General features: G+C 42.4%; 1 protein-coding gene across 1 annotated transcript in view; it reads left to right on the top strand.

The window, feature by feature from the left end:
* Window positions 1-3,939: 3,939 nt before the first annotated feature.
* Window positions 3,940-15,173, top strand: part of LOC127357620 (hippocalcin-like protein 1) — a 45,889-nt gene continuing 34,655 nt past the window's right edge. The window contains exon 1 of the mRNA XM_051389931.1: window positions 3,940-4,425. The gene's annotated coding sequence lies outside the window, so the exon portion shown is untranslated. The remainder of the gene's footprint in view (window positions 4,426-15,173) is intronic.

The following is a 15,173-nucleotide window of genomic DNA, read 5'->3' on the forward strand; positions in this document are numbered from 1 at the left end:
GATGTCAAGATATTTGTTTTATCATGTGATTTAAAGAGGCATGCTCCAAACAGAGGATGTCAGTGAATCTAATACATTTCATAAATTATTTTGGGAAAACATGAAATACTTAATTGTTTCCTCCTGCACAACACATCTTAATTTAGGAAAGTCGTGAAATTACTCCACAGAGAGCTCAACATAATCACTCACTGAGGGTTTTTTTCCCCCATCTGTCTTTAAATGTGTCCAATGTGTTTACTATCCATTAAATATCCAATTTGAACTCTGAATGATTATGTTAAAAGCCCTAAACTCTCATTTTCTCAATCAGCCAATCAGCTCCTTACTATGAGCAACGGCAGAGCCAAACTATTTTCTCACTATGTTTTGGTTATGTCACATGAGGAGTTTCTATCTTGGGGAGTTTTTTGTCCGAGCTCTTCTCGCAGGTTTAAAGTGGGCGGCATTCTGCTGGAAAAAGATGAACACATATAATAGGCTACACTTCCATGCACCAATCAGCATTACTTGAAACAAACGGAGAAGACAGTGGTGGGGTTGTTTGTTCATGTTTGCAGCACTGTCAATCAAATCTGATGAAACCACACACACACACACACACACACACACACACACACACAATGATGAGTTTTTTTCCCCCTGCTAAACTCTTAGTGACTTTCCCATTTATTGAGTAATTTGTTAACTGTCAATGACATATTGAATAAGGTTTTCATCATTCTGCAAGTTCAGGTTTCACTGCAGCTCTCGAGGAAGTCACCAAGAGGAAGAGAAAAAGCTCTGGGCTTTAAGGTTTTGTTAGTGTGTACTGTGTACTGTGTCAGACTAAATCTTTAAATGACTGATTTTCTATGTCTTTCATTTACGCTTGAAACACTGTCCTTTTACTGGACCTCCCTGGGAAGTACAACATCCCTGTGCAAACATCTGGCCATAGACTTTGAATGCAGCACACTACACCTCCCCTTTGTGCATGATATGAAACTCATGCTGTGCATGGAAATTGTAATTCCGCCCTTGCCATCCTTCAGTGGCATCTCCGTCTGCATTTGATTTGTCCGACCCCGCTGTGATTCCTTCCCATCTCCTTCATTTATATGCCAGTGTATGATATCTTGGCAGTAACGTTCATCTATAAATTATTCCCTTTAATCAGACACATAACTTTCAACTTTGCATCTGCAACATCCTCCACCTTGTGTTCATAATCAGTCCATGCAGCCCATTATCATCCTTGCACTCTTTGAAGAGCTGTGATGTTGTGTTCACATTGGGAAATAGTAGCTATAAACAGAATTAATCCGGTGCTTTACTGGGAAAGGGATTCATCACACAGCAGAAGTGAATGTGGTGAGCAGAGAGAGCACACTGGCCACGTCAACAGAAAACGTGTTGCCTAAATGACTAAAAGCTAATGAGACATGATCATGACACGCTACAGTGGCTGATTAAGAAGCTGACCAACCTTGAAACCTTGTCTAAAATCCATCATGGCATAGTTTGTCTCAGGAAATTGTTGCTGCTCTGAGCGCTTACATGCTCCCTTTAGGAATGTGTCATTTTTTACGTTCCTGTTTGGGTAGCACTGGTTACGCAGGCCAGCAGTCCCTTCAATAAGCAACCAAACTTAGTCCGGAGAGACCACCAACTGTGAGTCATCTTCAACCTTTGGAGTTAATAAAAAAAAAACCTTCCCACAGCTCTCTCAGGTTCTGTGAGGTGTGACAAAGTGCGGCTGATGTCTGGCTCAGATGGCAGACCTCAATGCGTGTGTGTGTGTGTGTGTGTGTGTGTGTGTGTGTGTGTGTGTCTATGGCTGGTACCCGGCTTGTCGCATCAACGCTAACATTCCCAGACTTTCCGATGTCTGACTCAGATTTGAAGCCTCTTCTTCTGATGTATGCGTGTGTGTTTGTGTGTGCTTCAATATGGAAAACAGAGGAGCTGCCCTACAGCAAGAGCTGTAAGTGCGTTTCCACTCACCTGTTTTATGTGTGTTTACAAATTGTGTAAGAAAAACACCAGAAATTCGAAAGAAAGCTTGAAATATCGCGAAAAGGATTTTACACATGGCTGAGGTGCAAAAGTTGGTGCATTGATAAAAACAAAATGTAACAAATTGCAATGGAAAAAGACTTCAGATAAATACATGAAGCATGTGACTGAAAGGTCTGACGCAGCTCCACTGAAGACACAAAAAATGGCGGGAAATAAAAACATCAGATCTGTGTGGAGCAATGAGCGTTTCTCAAATTAAGAAATTGCATATTTCTGCCACATTTTCCCATTAATGTTTTAAGGAAAATTGGATATCATGTTTAAAGATGACGCTCAATTCATTTCCATTAAAGTTGTTCACGTACCGTATGTCTACCTGTAGCCGGTTCACATTCCCAGGACATCGAATACTGCAACTTGAATCATGTAACATACTTATTTGAACCCAAATCATGATCTTTTCCTCAACCTAGCCAAACTGTGACCGTTCAATGTTCACCACGTGTTATGTAAAAAGGTGTCTCATACAGATACCAAAGGGTACTTTGCGCCGGAGGGCTACATTGGGATTTGGATTACACAGGTCCTGGGAGACACAATGCAAATCTCGCAGGAGTTGTGCTGCAGACGGGAGTCTTAAAAAAAAAAAAAACTGCAGGTCCTGGGATTTATTTGGAGACAGAGTCAAAGTTAAGGGGAAGATTAAGGCGGCAAGACAGCAAAGCATGGAAAGGAGCGAATGGTTATAATGCTAGCGGGAGCGGGCGGGAGTGAACACACATAGAGGGATCGGGTGGTAATAGTCAAGAATCCACCTGGAGTGGAGGATTATCCGTGCTCACACTTCTAAATGTGATATAGAAGAGTGTGACAAAGCAGTGCTGGAATTTTGACGACCTGGAACGAGAACGTGTTGCTATACAGGCATTGTTGTTTTTGGAAAAACTGACCGTTGACTTACGCTAATGGGATTCAATACAGTTCTTATTGACTTCCACACTAACAAATCAGATCAAATGAATCAAATTCTGATACAAAAAACAGTAAGTCATTTCACCATGCTTGAAAAAATGTTACTGCTTCTTTTCTAATGAAATGCCTGTCAGTTGCAGTATCGAGTGTGGCTACTGAGGTGGGAAAAAGACACCTTCCAGCCTCGCAACGCCTTTCCCGGCGTCTTGCGTTTTCAAAATCGTCTTCAGGTCATTTGAGGTGTGCATGGCGCTACCTTGTCTCTTTGCACCTAATTCTTTTGCAATGGTTTCATGGTTCCTGACTGCAGAATTAGTGCCACCAACTGTTTATCTTGAACGCACACTTTCTGGAAATTCTGTTTTATTGTGCATTACATTTGGATGGAAACCTGGCTTGCCAGTATTACATTTCAACAAAAAGCTTTTTTATGTCTTAAACTTTTATTCCATTTCTGTGCCATTATGTAAGTGCAGAAGATGACCAAGATCTATCATAGTGATAATATAATAATCCCCCATTATCTTACATAAAGACCAAAGTCCTACAATAGATTAGGATGCTTTATCACAGCATAACCAAAATGTCTCTGATAGTGATTACAAATGCATTACTGTACAACAGGCACTGTATTTTCTCTACTGGGTCCATACAGGAGCACAACAGTGATATTTATATTTTATACTGTATGTGCTTGTTTGTGACCCCTATGCAATCTTCATCTCCATCACTAAGAACACAAATATGTGGCGCAGTGAACTATATTATTAGGCTATACACACAGCATGGTGCGCCATAATTCTATGTATGTTGTACAGGTACACACATATCTGTTGTACTGGGGGAGAGAAAGAGAAGAGAGAGTGTGTGTGTGTGTGTGTGTGTGTGAGAGAGAGAGAGAGAGAGAGAGAGAGAGAGGGGAGGAAAGTAGGAGGAGGTCTGTGCGCAACGTCGGTGCCAATAGGCGCTCTGCTGTCTAATTAAACCCCTACCACGTAATCCCAACGAAACCATCCCCCCGTTTAAATCCACTCCAACGGCGCTCACCACTCAAACACACTGTCCTCCGCTGCTATCCCGTCCCAAACCCGGCCCCCGGAGGAGAGGAAACGCCAGCAGGAGCAGCAGCAGCACCGCAGCACCATCACTGCTGCTTCTTCACGGTAACATGGTTTGCAGGGCTCGGCTGCTGTAGCCAAGGGCCACTTAGTCAGTCACTCAGTCAGTCAGTGTGTGTGTGTGTGTGTGTGTGTGAGTGTGCAATAAGAATCAGTAGCAGCAGTAGTAAGAAAGCGGACCGAGATCTCGGTCAACACTATTCACCCGGAGCACCAGGAGGAAGGAGCCGAGCATCTCCTGCATCTCTACCCGGCTGTCCCGCACACCGGCCCCGCTGATCTGGAGCAGGGATACCCCGCCTCTCCTCCACAGACACTGCCTCGGCTTAATCGGGTAAGGAAGAAGGGTCGACATTTGCATACATCGCAGGTGTTCTGACATAGCTATTTAATGGATGCTTTCTGTAACGCTGTCGCCGGTAGAACGCATTCAGCTTGTGGAGAAGCGGCGCGGACGCTTTTGTTTACCCGCCGAAACGATGCGTATTTCGGCTGTGTGGCGACAATAAAGCGCCGAGTGAAGGCAGAGCCTGTATGTGATCTGAGAGCATTCCCGTATACCCCCTGCAGTTTGTTTGATCGCATTGAGGCAGATGTTGATGCTTTCTGTGCGGTCCACTCGGGCTGATCATCTGAGAGAGCGCTTTAATGTAATCACTAAAAGAAAAAGGGACCAAAAAGCTCTGTTGTGCAGCCAATAGGATGATAGCGGCGTCGGTCTGCCATTTTTATGAATGATCTGAACGCGGGACAAGAGGCAAGGACGGATGCGCACGGTGGTGCTCTGGATCTTCCAGCTCTCTTTCTCTTTCTCTCTCTCTCTCTGTTTTAGAGCCACGAGGTGCATTCAGCTCCCATCTCCCTGAAAGAGACATACAGGAAGGAAAAGAGGAAAAGAAAGATTGAACTGCATCCTCTTTTTGGTTGCCAATATTCCTGTTGAGACCGCTGAGTATATGAATATTCTTATATGGCAACATTATAGACATAGAATATATAAATAGGCTACTGAATTATGTGTATTTTGTCTTTAATGAGTCAGTTTACAGATATTTCGATCAAATATATGGCTTTTATTTTGTAGTATTTTAGCAGTAATATGCCATATTTGCTGTTTCTGACCTACAGGATACTATAACACCAGCTGAATGATCCAAGGCATAAAGTTCTTTGCTCTGTTACTGAGACTCAGGACTTATTAGGCTATCTGACTGCTCTGTAATAGGTTGATACCAGCCTTACTAACCAATCAGTGTGGTTCTAATGCAGCTTGTGGTCTGCTCAGTTAGCCCACTCCATCTTATAGCTGCAACCTCGACATCTCATAAAACATGTGATTTATCCTTTTATCCACAGTGGAGATGGAGTAGAGGTTTAGTGTTGTGGACTAAATAAATAAAATAATAGGCAGGGGCCCAGTAGCCCTCGAGGGAACATAACATGCCATCTTTAATCATCATCTGTCACTTAGGTGTTCACCTCTGCTCTCCTTCTCCTTCAGATAACAAGCCCGTTTATGCCTGATTCAGGCCCTGCTGTGCTACGGCGATATGATACATTTGCCTCTTCGTTTTCTTTCCTAAATGCCACCCAGCCGTTGTGCGCCTTCGGTGTAATCCTTTCAGATTTAACTGGTTCCTGTCAGACTTGGCATTAGGCAGAGAGAAGTGAGATCTTGTGCGGGAAGTCGCCCGTCATCCACTCAGGGATGTTCACGGGAGTAACACGAGTTGCAGTTATAGGGTCGAAAAGGCACTGTGGTCATTCTGCGGTTGTCGTTTGGGGCAGCTAATCATGAAGAGAATGATGAAAGATCCGATAATGTGGCCGTCATTGGGTCTGACCTCAGGTTAATGGGAATGTGGTGCATGGCGGAGGAACGGTCCTGACTAATTAATGTGTATTTGGGGATTGTGTCCTGAGGAAACCTAACTAACGGGCAGAGTCCTGCTGCTGATGTTTTGCTGGATAGAGGCGGCGTTTAGCCTGCATGTGCTAATGCTAGTCTAGTTGTTACATAAGAAGATAAATGTGTGCTGGAGCACCTCTCTCTCAGTAACTCCGGCTCATACACACACTTGCCTGCACACACACACACACACACTTATGACTTGTATACATACAGAGCAGCAGAGGTCTTAACCCTGAGGCGTTGAGCACCTAGAAAATGATAGATGTTGTAGTCAGCTTGTGTTTCTATGAGGCCGGTGATTTGCGGTGCAGAGGGAGAGGGAACTAGTTTCTAATATCACCTCTTACTCTCTTCAGTGGCTCCTTCATGCATGTCTCCACTGTGCACAATGCACTTCTTTCTATATTCTATACTTTAGGCTTTCGCAGGAACCATCCAGTGTTGCTCATATAGGTGACCTTGCGCTCATGTGACGCTGCTAGAAATTCTTGACAAGATGCCCCTGACCACATGTATGCATGGAATACATAAGTACACGACCTGAAAGTCACTTTGAATTAAGGTTTCTGTCTGGTCACGTGACAACAGGTCAGTGGTGGATCACAGGATAGAAACGCAAAAAGGCTCAGCCACTTGGAGCTTTTTCTTCCTTCCAGGGAGACAAGTAAGGCTCCTGATGTTCGGAGACCTCGGGGCGGGTTAACTTCCCCCCACAGAGGTCTGCTGTTTGTACATCTTCTGGCAGCATGATGGATGTGGAAGGCCATTGGAATTTTCTCAGAGGACAACATTAACTCTCTTTATGGAAAGAAAAGAGAACATAATCATTAAGAGAACAGCGAAGAGATGGGCATAAAAACTGAGTGTAAAATGGCTCTGTGGTCTGGCAGTGTAAAACTGTAATGGGGAGGAAATGGTTTTGTTTATCCTCTACGAGAGTTATATTACATTTTGTCTTTAGTGCTCAAATACCACTTTCCTGTGAACCATTATCTCCACGATTGTTATGATGATTGCAATTACGTATTGAATATAACACACTGTCCTCACCACAGTGTTTTTACATTTCTATCTTTTAGTAGTGCGAAAGTGCGGAAGTAGCTTAATGTTGTTGTACTGCTATTATACTGTGGGTCATCTTCCACCAACAGTCAACTTTGGTTTATTTTTAAACCCCTGAGAACTTTCAAATCATACGTATTTAATGGGAAAATAAGCAACAAATAGAGTTGAAATTCTACTTAATTTAAAACTCAATTACTGTGGGTTTGGCTTGATCAGATTTGACTGAAAATGCTAACAACATAAGCAAACAACCCCTCGGCTGTCACCACATGTTTTGACATCACCTTGTTCGGAATAAGCCCCGCCCACTTCGCACCAGTTTGCAAGCTGCAGTCACTTCCTGTGTCCTGTATAATGATTATATTCGAACAGACATAATCAACAGCCACCTGCGTAAAACTTAGTTTCATTTATTACACCAATGTTTGAAGCTTACTTCTCTAACTAAAAAACTGGAAGCACGTTAAAGGGGTACTCACATGATTTAGTATTGAACTTGCTTGAAGTTTGGGGAAAGCAGCAGACACCAAGATATCTCACTTTTAGTGTGGACCAAGCTTTAGGAAACACTGGACCCTACAATTCCCATAATGCAATTAGTAGTGTATTTCATTAGACTGTCCCTCCCTTCCACTTCGTTCAAACCCCACAACTCTGTAACACAGTCTTTCTGTAAAAAATGTAAGTCTCAAGCCTGAGCCCGAATAACCCTGATGACTCATGATCATTATGACATCTTCATAATGTTGCATGTTACATCTTTATCCTAAAGCTATAGTGAGAATCAGAGAAGACTGCCACAGCTTTGTAAGCCTTGACGTGGCTGTGTTTTCATATGTAGTAGAGTGGGATGTGTGGGATGTGGCCTGCGTGGGTTGACACGAGGTCTGTGTTTCCCATGCGCGCTGCCGACCCTATAATCTGCCCTGATCCTACTGGGAGGAGCGTCTCCTGCCCATCAGACATCCAGTCTGATAAAGCCCACAATAAGGCAGACAGAGCAGCTGCTCTGCTGGAGGTGGACGGCTCGGAGGAAAACACAGCACGTACCCAAACCAGAGATGTCACCAATCAATCGGAGTGTGACCCTCGATGTGGCTTAGAGCACAGCCAGTGTTGGGTTTGGTCCTTGTTAGAGCATCCTTACTGTGTGAATTACTCTTTTGGATTTGCTGCTCGCCTTTTATGAATGGACTGCAATAGCTTGCTTTTAAATGTGTGTCAAGTGAATGTGGTGGAAGAATCTTTTTTATATTATAATCAAAAGGTTAAGGTAAAAGTTCTTGTTCAGCAAATTATATATTATTATATTTTACATTATTGAATTATTAATACTAATGAATCAGTGTGCTAGCAGTGGTCAGTGGGGCTAGTTTGAACCTTATACAGTGAAGCTCAGTAGTGGTACCCAACTAGGGGTTGGGCCCCTCCAATGGGTGACAAGATAAATCTAAAAGGGTTGTGAGATGATGAATAGGAGAGGAAAAGTTCTGCTACACAAATTCTTATTTATATTTTGGACTTTTCTCAAATCACTGTAAAAATACTATACTATATAACAGATAATAAAATAATAATATTGGGTAATTTGATCTTTTTGGATTCAAAGTTATTTAAATGAAACCATCTGAAAAGTTTAGATAGGCATCTAAAACATAATAATGGGACCAACCACTGAAACAAATTGTGTTTTATGAGCCGATTGTGTGTTTTTTAGTAACCTTTAACTACAGCTGTTAAATAAATAAAAAGTCCCTTTGAAATGTAGTGGGGTAGAAGTGAAAAGTAGAATAAAATGGAAATACTCTAGTAAAGTACAAGGACATCAAAGTACCAAAAGTACTTTACTTTCAACTAATGAACAAATTAAACATCAAGCTTAAGCAGCATAATTAGGGAGGAATCCAATCAAAAGACACTGGTCTGGAATAACCTGACGGGACCGTTAAGTTATTCCTCTTTTTGTCTTCTAATAGAAGCATAAAAACAAATTAAGTAGGAAGAGGAACGAACCACAGAAACAATAAAGTAGATAATGAGAAAGTATTTAAAAGAACTGTTATAAAAGCAAGTTAGAAAGTAAGTTTCAAGTGGAGATTTTTAATAAATGACAGTAATTCTGCTAGTTCACCTCCTGTTCTTTCCTCTCCTCCAGCCATTAGGAGGCTGAAAGGGCAGCCAATTACTCCCAGAGCTCTGCATGCGGTTTGGCTAATGAAGTCAGGGGGGAGAAGCGTGTGTGATGGTGTGTTCCTTAGCATGAAAGGGCCAACATCTCTCGGGCCGATAATGTGCGCTGGAGAATACGCACTCGCCGCACACTCCACCGATACCTCTGTTGAGATGATATCTCAAAGTGGCCTCTTCTGCCATCTATCACTTCTCTCCCGGGCCACAAGACTATTTCTTCCTCCCCCTTTTACCTCTTGACTTTATTTCTCTCTCTCTCTCTCCCGCTCATTATGAGATCTCTTCCTGTCCCCTTTCTAATAGCCTTTCATCCTACTTCAGTACATTCTCTTCTTGTCTCTCTGTCCATTTGAAAAGGCTCCCTGATAGAATGTAGTTTCAGTTTAAAGGAACTAACAGTTTCATTAGTCCTTTTAGACTGAGAAGTTGTACAGTATGCATAACAATAATATTTTCCTTTTTCTCTTTTTCCTCCCCTGACTCTTGACTCCTCAAGGGGTTCTCTCTTGATTTAGATGCCTGGCTTACGCCTGTCAAACAAGACATAGCTGTAGTCGGGGAGCCGCCCCGGTGCCGACCTGCAGAAAAATTCTCCTTGGTTTGACATTTCGCTTTGCTGTTTCTTAGTCTGTTCATTTGGAGAAGGGAGGATTTGTTTGCCCCACTGTCTGATCCATTTATTATCATAGAGGTTGTGAACTTTTCATCTTGTGATACTATTTTTTTACGGTAGCACAGCCGGAACCCAGAGACGGCCAATAATTTTTTCATTAGGTGCTGCATTTCTGGTGTGGTGGCAACGGAACCAGGCACAATTTTGAAGGAAGGCCATGGAATTTACCACACCAGAACCAGGTCTTTAAAGAATAGGATGGAGGAACTGACAGCAAGTGCAAAGCCTCTGACGAAGTACCAAACGCCTGCATTTTTCTTCAAAGGACTCTTGAAATCGAAGGTTTGGACAGGCCTTGAGATTGAGCCTGGACCCGTGTGTTTATATACAAACACCCACCAGTAAGACTGTGGTTGAAACAGGTTGTGTTACTCTGATACTGAGCTAGAAATAGTTTCTCTGTGCCCTTTTTGCCTGCCAAGAGAATTGCAGAGCATACCTCCTGATGCACTTATGGAGGGAATTTTAATCACTGCTCTATGGATAAGTCCCTTAGTCATTTTTCACTATGTTACCTGCTCTATGAGTCATGGTAAGGAGTTGGACCTTTGTTATGGGACCATCGGGGAAGCCAACAAATCTTTGCAAAGCTCCTCTAGGCCCCTCTGATCTTACAGTTTAGTTTCAGTCTACCAGCCACGTCTAAAGAAATCAAGGATGTTGTGGTGTGGTCTGAGGCCTCTATTCATAAATTAAATTACTCCTTTGCAGTCCTGTGCAGATGTGGATGAACTCACCGACACATTCTGTTACATTACTTTCTGTAATTCCCCGCAAAGTTTAGAGATAACTGAGAAATTATGTGCAGCCTGTAAAGGCGTGATATCTGTGGTTGGAATGCAGAATTGGCAAGTGAGTTAAATACATTTTATCTAAGGTTTGATGGCTGATGCACACAGTTTTAATCGTGAATTGTCTGAAAACAGAGACAGAATAGAGGGAGGAAACAGATTGATGGAGCCACAGTGCGTAAATCTTACAGTGTTATCAAGGAGAGTAGAAGTCCTGTTCCTGACCGTTCCTGGAAAGCTGTGTTAGAGACATAATTACGTATATCTTTCAGTCTTCTTTGGAACAGCAGAAGGTACCCAGACTTTGGAGGGTAGCAAACCAGTCACAAAGTCACATCACCAAAGTTAGGAAAGTGTTATCGCCCTGTGGCGAATACCTCCATTGTAATGACAACTTTTGAATAAACTTTTAAAAACAAGATATTATCCATAACACACGACTTACTGGAACCATTCCAGTTGGCTTATTAGACGAGTAATGGGCTTGAAGACGCCATTTCGGGGGAATTTTGAGGAATCTGAAGGGAACAAAAACATGCGAGATCACTCTTCATTGACGAACTGTATTCACACCCATGTCCTTGTGTTCTTTTTGTATTTACCATTATTGACTGCTGTCTGTAAGCCAAATTGCCCCTCTGGGACATTAAAGCTCTACTCTACGCCTGAGCAGAACGTGAGGAATTTTATGGAAGAATAACCACCAGCTGTGTCTCCACCTCAGCGGCATAAATATAAACAGAGTAGTGGATGTGGTGCCTGTATTTGTTTTTTTTTAAATATGGGAGTAGAGCGGTATTGCGAGAGAGAGAGTGGTCCGGGTGAAAAATTATAACCTGTTTCATACCGTGACAGCATCAATTAAGCTCAGCGTTTTCCCCCTCAGCCAGCCTCTCGCCGGGCTCTCTGGGCAATAACAGAGGGCCAATCAGAAATAGAAAAATCGATCTGGCGCCGGCTGGCTTGGATACATTTACAAGCAGCCGTAATGACTGCAGACTCATTTCTTCAGCTGCTGGTGCAATCACATTGCAACCTTTTTTTCTGTGGAGCTGTGTGCAAAAGAGCAGTATTATTCTGTGGAGTCTGTTCAATTATATGTGCTGCCTGGGCACAGCATTATACTGTTATAATGCTTATGGTTTTTTCTTTAATGTTTGTTTGTGGTGATACTTTCCTGTCTTTATACTTATCAAGAATGTACTTGCAGCCTTTCTAGCATTTGTAGATTTCTTTTAGTGTTGCTGCTGCTTGGCTCAAATGTAAGGAGCTCCAAGTGATTCATTGGGGACAGGGCTGGACAGGTGCCCCAGAAGATGCCAGATATTATAGATGTAGATCTGCTTTCAGAGGGGGGCTTAATTATTAGCAGTACTCATGGTGGTGATCAGTAGTGATGAAGAGTCTCATGGGGCCAGACATGCTTCTGTGACTTCCTAATGAGAATTAATGACTGGAAACATGTAGTTTGCAAGTGTTGTGATGGATGGTAGTGGTGAAGCAGGTAGTCAGATCTTTCACCTTACTAAGTAGCAATGGAACAGTAGAAAAATACTACTTTCAAAGCATTTAGGAATCAAAGGTGTTTGCTGTGTGTTCTACTGTATTTAAATTCAGTGTTTCTGACCAAACATATTTTATGTAAGCTGTCTGTGAGGTTACATCCTGGGTCTGTATTTGACAACCTGGAAAGGAGAACGGACTGTGTAAAGTGTGTAGGAGAAACTACAGTGGTCGTTAAACTCATACTGGATTACTGTAGAAACATGGTGTTTCGCCATGGTGGACTCTTTGGTATGTAGATAAAAACGGGTCATTCTAAGGGAAAGAAAACACAACAATTCCTATTTTCAGGTGATTGTACACAAATGAAAACATGCCTATGAATATCATATTCCATTTTTTCCAATAGATCCTCCTAAATGTCCCCCTTAACCTTTACGGTATCGACCAAAATAACACAGTACTAAGTAGTATTGAAACGTCTTCAGTCACTAACAATAATGTGCATCGAATCCTTTGTGTACCCAGATCTTGAAGAAAATTACTATTAGTATGGTTTTGCCTGCAGCCAATCACTACAAGCAGACTTCGATTTAATGAGATGTGTCATTGGTCCACTGCCGCAGCTACAGCTAGCAGCTACATACAGTCTGTGGTGGTGGAGCACAGTGTATTTCTACTTTAATTTATAAAAGGTAATGAACAAAGTACTCCATTGTTATCACTATGACTTTTAGGTTAGGTATTGGTACTGGTAATAATTTCTTTAATGATACCCCGCCCCAGTATCACGTCAATGCATACTCTTGCGCGTGTGCTCCTGTTCACAACATACAAACAAAAAAAGGACCCATTTGTAAAAACATGGAAACAAACCTTGTAAGCATGTTGTTTGTCAGCTGTAAATAGAACAGCCTTTGTCCTTTACATATGGCAGATCTGGAGCAAAGTACTACAGTAAAACGCAATAGAGTGGCTGTGGTCTTAAATGAAAGCAGTGACAGTGACTGCATTGAAGCTTACAAGGCTGTCACCGCTCAGAGTGCTGGGGTGCTGTGCAAGCTGTTATTCTCCACGGTAGAGATGTGAGATGTATCTGTGTTTTCACTTACACGTCAACCAGAGAGCGGAAAGAAACCGACGGAGAATAAGAGAGGGGTGGAGGAAAGGAAAGAAGACAGGGGCATACAAGTCAGGAAAGAAGGTGAGATCTACAGCTGAAAGCACAGATGCGTACAGATTGCGTGCAGTCCCAGAGACAATCATTCGCTCTGATTCCTTGCCTTAATCTCCTCTATGGAAAATATGTCAGGATTATTGATTGTTTATTTTTGATTGTTGTTACATTCATACAGACATGCTGTAAGTTTGATGGTGATAGATCATGTTAAACCTCCGCTTTTGTTTTTTAAAGCAGCTATAGTCAGTCGTTTTTTAACGTGAAAACAACGTGACAAGTGGTCCCAACTGCTTTTCGGACTGTATAACAGCATGTAAATCCAAATTGCCAAAAAAAATAGCCAGTTACAGTTTGTCAGATGTGAATATTCTGCCTTTATTAGTCCTGTATGACATATATTGTTGGGTTTTGTTGGTTGGACAAAAGAAGCAACACGTTTGGCACCTTTGGCTTTTGGGGAACTGTGATGGGCAGTTTTAACTGTTTTCTTACAATTGTAAAATAAAATATTTTATGGACAATATAGTTGCAGATTAATCAATAATAAATCTTAAATTGCAGGTAAATCAAGCGGCAAATCTGGTCCTAGACTGTTGCTGCATTGATATAGGAAATTAAGATTCTTGCCAGTCTTTTCTCAAGGGTAACCTTCACTAGGGATAAGTGCTAAAAAGCTAACATTTGCAGTCTTGTTAAGATTGATTTAAGTAGGATTTAATTAAGTATTTGTATAGTTAAATTGCTGTAGTGTTCCCTGTGGACCCAGGGAAAGAAGCTGTAGCCCTGGCGATAGCTAATAGGGATCCATTAAATGAATAAATAATAACACATCATGATATACAATAACACATAAGGGAAGCTTTACCTGAGTGAACTAGAACTACTTAATCATACTGTCTTTTTATAGATTCACCATTTCATCACATGAAGTCTTGTGTGTCTTATTATAATTTCATCCCCCCTAGAATTTCAGTGTGCAGCAGATTCATTATGCAGTACTAAAATGAGAAGCTGTGTTGATTTTCATCGTGACAGAATTTCTTATCACCCAGGTGTAGTAGAGTCACACCTCCAGCAGTTGTAGTCCCCAGCTTCGAGCTAGAAATGAGAAACCGGGGGAGCCGCTAACCAGTGAGGAGTTGATTGTTTGCTCGCGATCAGCAGACTGATGTGTGAACTTCACAGCTGAGCCTGCAGGAGACGAGGAGGGAGGAGGATGCGGAGCGGGAGAGAGAGTCTGCAAGCAAGGCATGGACTTGTCTGAACGTGTGATCTTTCCCATCTGACCCGGGGCGAGCCCTGCACGCTGGTACTGTACAAGTCACTGCACTGCATTGTGGGATATCTCCATCACGCAGCTTGTGGGCCTCCGTCGGTGCGACATGATCGCTTGTGAAGGGGAAATTCTCGCTGAGCTGGCTGTTTGGAGGGGTGTGCTGGTATTTTTAGATACCTTCTCTCTTTTTTCATCACCAGGGCAGGAAATATGAAAGTGAGACAGCTATGTGGCGCGACAGTATGGCACAGTTTCTCCCCCCCCCACCTTTCACTGAAGCGTGACATTTAGGTTCCCAAGCTTTTTCCACTTCTCTGCAGCTGCATGCCTCTGCCTTATTTGGGAATTGAGATGCCTTTTGAGCCACATGCGTATGTTCTAGACATGTTTTCCTAACATCACTCCGGTTCCACAGTTAAATATACCGTCAAGGCATCTGATTTTCCAGGCTGGTTTGAACATTTGTCAAGTTTCATTTTGAACCGAAAACCT

Source organism: Dicentrarchus labrax, unplaced genomic scaffold, assembly GCF_905237075.1.
Source record: "Dicentrarchus labrax unplaced genomic scaffold, dlabrax2021, whole genome shotgun sequence".
Classification (NCBI taxonomy): Eukaryota; Metazoa; Chordata; class Actinopteri; family Moronidae; genus Dicentrarchus; species Dicentrarchus labrax.